The sequence below is a fragment of the Diadema setosum genome, chromosome 2 (assembly GCF_964275005.1).
Source record: "Diadema setosum chromosome 2, eeDiaSeto1, whole genome shotgun sequence".
Lineage (NCBI taxonomy): Eukaryota > Metazoa > Echinodermata > Echinoidea > Diadematoida > Diadematidae > Diadema > Diadema setosum.
In genome coordinates this window covers 433,935-440,745 of record NC_092686.1, presented here as the reverse complement: position 1 = coordinate 440,745, position 6,811 = coordinate 433,935, and the positions used below count along the sequence as shown (strand labels likewise).

Here is a 6,811-nt window from a genome sequence, read left to right as displayed (position 1 = left end):
GATAATTATGTGGAACTTTGTTGGCTTTGACAATGGCGCAGACATGACACACCGCAGCGATAAAATAAACATAAGAAATTGCGCCCCTTCCGACATACTGTCGATGTGACTAAGTTATTCATAAATTGGTTACTATTATGATCTACGGTGCATTTTGTTTTACCTGTTGTTGTGAACAAGCATCTATGAAAGTATTAACATACACATATAACTCAATTATCAATTTAGATACACTCATATGTACTATTCCATGGTTTCGGTACAGTCATCGACAGCAATTTGTAGGAATCAGATTTTATAAAGAAAATCGATCAAATGCGCTCAGGAGTTTGCATTGACGACCTGTTAACCCTATAAAGCCCAAGCTATTTTGACCCTTCCCACGCCCAAGGGGGGGGGGGGCACATTGTGCCCCTGTATAACTTTGTTATTGTTCAATGTTTCATCGTCATACTTGGCACATAAGTAGAGCATCTCATACTCTACATGACTGCACATTTGATTTTTCTCAAGGTCACCCATAGAGGGAGCTATTCACCAAAATATGAAGAAATACATAGGAAATATGCTTAAAAAAATGCTTTTTCTGTATAACTTCTTTATCCCAAGTGTATGTGTTTAATGATGGATCAATCATTTTCATATTTCCCACAAATGATGTGCAAGTTATTTGTTATGGTTGAAATTTCTCAGGGTCATCACATGGGGCGCTATTACGTAATAACAACATAAAGACATACGTTATGAGACCTGTGATGCATTGTTTTGGATAGGTATATGCGTAGTTATCACATTTCATATTTCCATAATATTGGATTTTTAAGTTTGCAGATTGATAATGTGATAAAGAGATGATATTAGAGTTATAACTTGGGTGAAGGAATCAAAATCACGCAGAATAGAACGGCAATCTTTGGAAAATACTGTTTTTTCAATTATCTCTATTATTTCTATTGTTTTATGCCATTGTCACATGAAAACAAAGGAAATAATAGGAAAAATATTTCAGGGCCATAATTACTTCACATTTTGCTTCTTCAGCAAATTTCAGCCAAGAAACGCCCATTTCATACACAATATATTGTTAATTGGAATTTGAACAGAAAAATACGCAAAATCTGACTGATATGGTTGTCATTTATGGTTGCCATGGCAACCAGCAATATCAGATATAGCTAAATTATATATCAAAATGTTTGGAATAAGATTTTACGGAAAGTCACAAAATTTGGTTGAAATTGGATTAAGGGCGAAGGAGTGGCGAATGAAATCTGGTAGGGGGCACAATGTGCCCCCCCCCCCGGGCTTTATAGGGTTAATCGATCGACACCTTCCTTTCACGACGTGTTTGCAGGACTGTGATATTACTGAGTCTAAAGTTCAAAGTTCATTTTACTCAACAACCCATATTCTGGCTATCGGGGTCCAATTAAAAGTCATATTTCACATTATTACTTCAATAAATCAAACAGAGTTGCAAGTAACTTTAAGTTTATACAAAACAACTATGATAAGGTAAATAGGAGTGAAGTGCGATTGATGAAAATAAAAACAAAGAAGAATGTACAGAAATACACAGTTTGATAATAGTGAACAAAACAGGAAGGAAAATATGAAGAGAGATGAGACAGAGAGAGGATTAATAAAAAGTAATAGGGAACAGTGAGAAGGACACAAAGCTGATGACAAATTCCTTGGACATATTAACAATAAAAGAAATACGAGTGACATATCATTGATGAAAACAACAAAAAAGATTAGATAACGTTAAAAAAAAAGTACAGAAATATATTCAGACAATAGGTGAACAAAGAATGAAGGAAATATATGGGCATGCGAGAGCAAGAAGAGAAAGGAAGAGAAAGAGGGGAGAGTGGGAAGACAAGTTCCGTAGATTACTCAATATATAGAAAGCACGGCCTGTAAAAAGACATAAACAAGTAACTAAGAGAAGGTCGAAATATACTCATGTAGGCCTACATATGTCATTATCAATTGTAAAACTTGGTTAAACTAGAAAGAACTGCCCTCTTTTCACAATTAGATAATTGATCCACCTTCATTTTTGGTATTTCCTGTGATATCTTATGAAGTATTTCTTTTGCTGTTCATTGAAGAGGCTGCAATGAAAAGGTAATGAAATTCATCGCCAATATCATTCTTATTGCAGTGGGTACAAAATCTTTAATTTCCAGGAATGTGATTATATTATCTTCCAGAAACAATTAGCAATTTGGGATTAACACAACAGAATTTTCATTAAAAAATTATCTGAGAATCATGTAAGTGTTGGGAGTATTTATCAAAATAAAGCTCCTGCTTGATAATTCGAGAGTTCTAAAATAGAGAATGAAAATTCTTCTACATCACTACCCAAACTTTCTCTTGAAACTGCAATTCAATCTGGAGTTAAATAAATTTGCGCTTCTGCAAGAGTGAAATTTGATATACAATGTATGTGATAGAATACTGTGAGACAATTTTTTTTTCTTTTTATGTCAAGGTGTTATTTTCCGATATTTGTAATTAATTTAGGTAGTTTTCACGTAGGAAAACTTTTTGTTTTGGAGTTTGCATTACTATAGTGTTTCAATGTGACAATTTCCGATATTCATGATCAATTTACATTGTTTTCACATTCGAAAACATTGTGACTTGGAGTTTGCATTAAGTATTATTTCGGGATGTCATTTTCCGATATTTGTAATCGATATAGGAGGTTTTCACATAGGATAGCGTTGTGTTTTTGAGTTTGCGTTGAGTTTGCATTAATTAGTATTTCGGGGTGTCATTTCCCGATATTTGTAATCGATATAGGTTGTTTTCGCATAGAATAGCGTTATGTCTTGGAGTTTGCATTGATGTTTGCATTAATTAGTATTTCGGGGTGTGATTTCCCGATATTTGTAATCGATATAGGTTGTTTTCGCATAGGATAGCGTTGTGTTTTTGTGTTTGCGTTGAGTTTGCATTAATTAGTATTTCGGGGTGTCATTTCCCGATATTTGTAATCGATATAGGTTGTTTTCGCATAGGATAGCGTTGTGTTTTGGAGTTTGCGTCGAGTTTGCATCAATTAGTATTTCGGCATTTATGATCGATCATTAATATCCGCATTTCTGGGCATCATTCTGCTTTACATTTTCTGAATTTTCAAAGCGAAATATATTCAAAACGATATCTATTTGGTCAAGAAATATGAATTTAATGATATTTTCATAAAATGTGTGTTTTGTTTTTTTCAAGTTAGTGTTGACTGTTGAGCAGTTGCGTTAGTCATTCTTCGATAGAATGGATTTACTTGATCGATACTATTTTTTGTTTCGAGAGGACTAACGTGAGAGTGGCCTCGGAAGAGCCAGGTCCAGGTACTGTAATTCACCCTAATTTTCACCGCTAATGGTTTGTATTAGTTTGCATTAATTAGTATTTTGCATTAGTTTGCATTGATTAGTAGTTTGTATTGAGTTTGCATTGAGTTTGTATTAGTTTGCGTCAGTTTGCATTAGTTTGCATTAGTTTGCATTAGTTTGTATTAGTTTGCATTAGTTTGCGTCAATTAGTAGGACCCTTTGTGTGCGGTCCGGGAATCCTGTAATCAAGTTTAATGACTGTGGCCTATTTACCTGAATCTTAGCCATTCCGGTAAGTTAACGCGTTTAATGTTGTTAGGTTTATTCTAGGTTAGGCTAGATCTAACGTTAGGCATAATTTACCATTTGCAGATGAAACAAAAACCCAGCATTCGTTAGTTCTAACGTTAAAATGTGAGTTAACGTAACGTTAGGCCTAATACTGTAATACTTAATAGGCCACAGGGCTAGAAACAACCACTGTAAAAATTTGAATCCGGCGTCTAGCCGTAAGCAAGTAGGCTATGAACGTTAGAGGATTCTAAACCATTGTCAATGTTAGGACTAGATCTAAGTGTTGTTAAATACAAAAAATGCGAACAATAGTTATAATAAAATGTTTTCGGATTAAACCGTCTAAGTTAACTGTTAACGTAACTATACACAGCCCAGTCGCTGTACATGGTACGTCGCGACAGGGCTGTACGAGCGCGACCACCAACCACTAGGAGAGCGACGTAATCGTATCACGATATAGCTTTGAATTTTGATACTTAACATCATTTTTGTCACCTCAAACTCATCGAGTATACTCTTCAATATTTACTCTGCATCTGATGTTATCAGTATTCAAATGTACGCAATGAAACTTACTGAAATTGATCATCATATCCAGCATGTCCACACGGTACACAATCTTTCACGCCAGGCCTGACGGTACACAATCTTTCACGCCAGGCCTTACTATACACGTCGCGACGTACAGCGACTGGGCTGTGTATAGGTAGGCCTGGGGCCCGTTGCATAAAACTCCAACCGGATTTTTTTCCGGTTGAAATCACAAAATTCCGGTTTGAAGCACCCAACCAGAGTTTTTATGCAACGGATTTTACATTCTTATGTTAGCAACCTTAAAAAATTCAGGTTGGGCAAATCCCAACCTGAATTTTTTAAGGTTGCTAAAAAAGTTTTATGCAACGGGACCCTGGTGTGAAAGATTGTGTACCGTGGAGTTTGCGTCGAGTTTGCATCAATTAGTATTTCGGCATTTATGATCGATCATTAATATCCGTATTTCTGGGCATCATTCTGCTTTACATTTTCTGAATTTTGAAAGCGAAATATATTCAAAACGATATCTATTTGGTCAAGAAATATGAATTTAATGATATTTTCATAAAATGTGTGTGTTTTTTTTTTTCAAGTTAGTGTTGACTGTTGAGCAGTTGCGTTAGTCATTCTTCGATAGAATGGATTTACTTGATCGATACTAGTTTTTGTTTCGAGAGGACTAACGTGAGAGTGGCCTCGGAAGAGCCAGGTCCAGGTACTGTAATTCACCCTAATTTTCACCGCTAATGGTTTGTATTAGTTTGCATTAATTAGTATTTTGCATTAGTTTGCATTGATTAGTAGTTTGTATTGAGTTTGCATTGAGTTTGTATCAGTTTGCGTCAGTTTGCATTAGTTTGCATTAGTTTGCATTAGGTTCCTAGTTTGTATTAGTTTGCATTAGTTTGCGTCAATTAGTAGGACCCTCCTCCGGAGGAGTCTTTTATTTTTTGACGTTATCGCTCTCCTCCGTGAAGCCAGACGCAGTCTCCGCGGAACATTTCCCCGACAACCAGATACAGACCAATCTTTCGGTCAACATCCCAGCCTGCCTAAAGGAAAAATGTTTTGCACTTTTGTACAGACACGACCGGAGACAGGCTAACCATGCGACCAGCCCGAACACTACGACCCCGAACAAAAGGAGCGCCCCGGCCGGCCCGGGATTACAGTCATGCTACACATCCCCATGCAGCCCTGCCCAACTGCAACGATCTTACGTTTATAGAGAGGTCTATAGTAACTGTTACATTGTAGATTCTAGTTCTCGTCAGAAAGATCCCCAATATAGGATCAACAACCCTAGAATGTCTATATTATCTAGACTCTAGACCTAACCTAACGCCAGTAAGATTCTACAAATATGATCTTAGGACACTATGTGTTCTAGATTTCTAGATCTTATCTAACGTTAGTAGTAGTAGAGTTCTACTTGTAGTAGGCCCTACACATAGACAAGCATAGGATCTTAAACGTTAGGTAAGCCTAGGTCTATAGAAATGATCTAGACCAAAGTCTAACGTTAGGTCTATAAACTTGGATAGAGTTTGGACAAGACGGGCCGCAGACGGGCCGGCTCTAACTTGTTAGGCGCTAACTGCGCCGGCGCCCCCGCACTTGCTTCTGTAGGCCTACCTAACTCAGTTCGGGAAACCCACTCACAAGGGGGCCCCTCCTTATAAGTAACCCGTCCCCAGTAACCCCGTCCCCCTTATAAGTAACCCGCGGGGCGCGATTTTTTTTCCCGTAACCCTAACGCGTCGAAATTGCCAATTGTGGCACTTGAGCAAAGACTATCAGTGTACTAGTTGGTTGCGATACTTGTGTTGCTTTCTTGTATACAGTACCATGGTCGTCTGCTAACCACAGAATCAGATTAGAATGTGAGAATGGCACGCCGCCTTGTAAACTGTCATAACAACGGCTTTGTGTGTGTGTGTGTGTGTGTGTGTGCGTGTGTGTGTTGCGTGTGTGTGCGTGTTTCCACTTCGCCATCGGCATCGCGTTCTGCTTTGCCGTCCGCTTACACTACTGGTATTCCTGTGGTTTTGTTCGCCGTCTGCTGACACTTTTCCTTTGTCTCGCAAGACTTGCGTTGTTAATGATAATAATAAATATCATTTATAAAGCGCTTATTACAATGTTTCTAAGCGCTGAGTGTCTCGATGAAAACATTAGAAAAGAGAAATTCAGTCATGGAGTACAAATTGTTGTTAAGATGCAAACTCGAAGTTTTCATCAATATCTTGCAAAAGTAAATTGGAAATCTAAGCTTGGAATGAATTATGATATAAGTATTATATAGGCCTATATAGGCGTACAACTGCAGCAATTGCTATTGTTAATATTGATCATGTTTATTAAGCCACGCAGAATCAGATTCGAAGTGGGCATTATGTCTAATTGGGTAACATGAATACACTACTTGGTTAATTTGGGTTTATACTTCTCCAACCTCACGATGATTGTGCTTTAAAAAAAAAAATGATTCAGAAAGGCGTAGTAGGCTCCTTTTCAGTTCAGGTTCATGTAGATCAAGATATATGATTAAATTCTCATGCACTAACATCCAAGATGAAGATGGGGAGGGAAGAGAAGCTGGGGGAGAGTAATCATCGATTTCGATC

General features: G+C 37.4%; 1 protein-coding gene across 1 annotated transcript in view; it reads left to right on the top strand.

Annotated features, from left to right (window-relative positions):
• Nucleotides 1–3,571: 3,571 nt before the first annotated feature.
• LOC140246121 (uncharacterized) overlaps nt 3,572–6,811 on the top strand; it is a 53,622-nt gene continuing 50,382 nt past the window's right edge. The window contains exon 1 of the mRNA XM_072325558.1: nt 3,572–3,645. The gene's annotated coding sequence lies outside the window, so the exon portion shown is untranslated. The remainder of the gene's footprint in view (nt 3,646–6,811) is intronic.